Below are 776 nucleotides of genomic sequence, written 5' to 3' on the forward strand. Positions count from 1 at the left end.
TTCGTGAAAGGTATCCAGTAAAGGGACTGGCTTACGCCACCCACCTCGAAAAGCTTGAGCCTAAACTATCATGAAAAGTATCGAAAAGAAGAGGGTGGCGTAAGCCACCCACTTCTATAACAGAGACACGTTGGTCTCGTCATCAGTACAAATCGCCAAGTAGGAACCAGCTTTCTGTATACACAGAATGTCTGTGACTCCATATAAGAAACCACGTATGCATTTAGAAATACCATACTGTAATCTTTATAAATTCCCACCATGCATACAAAAGGTACATACGTGGACGTACGTACACGGGATTCAGTGAAGCATATTGCTGGGATAATGTACTCTATGCTGTCTAGTGACAACTAGCTAGTGGTCACTCCTACGTCTGATAAATATAGAATTGAAATATACTACTGTTGACGTACTCATCTGAACAATTCCTCGCCAACAAACTGCGCATTAAAGACGCGCAGAAGCACTACTATCAGCACACACGCAAAACTCGTATCAAAAGACTAACGACGAAAATAATCGCGGCGTAACAAGTCTAAATAATTATATATTCTCTGAAAGGAATATACTATTCATAAAAGAGTCGAGTATTCAGGTGACACGTTGTAGTAACCTGATAACTCTATTCGCTCAAAATTATCTAATAGCTTCGAGTCCGACACTAAAACAATTCAAGGAATTAATGTATCGAGACGCTTCGATAACTGTCCACAAGAACTCGTTCTCGATCTGTGCCATAATAATTGGTCTGCTAACAAGGCCTCGACCAGTCT

Source organism: Plasmopara halstedii, assembly GCF_900000015.1.
Source record: "Plasmopara halstedii genome assembly, contig: Scaffold_1651, whole genome shotgun sequence".
NCBI classification, from domain to species: domain Eukaryota; phylum Oomycota; class Peronosporomycetes; order Peronosporales; family Peronosporaceae; genus Plasmopara; species Plasmopara halstedii.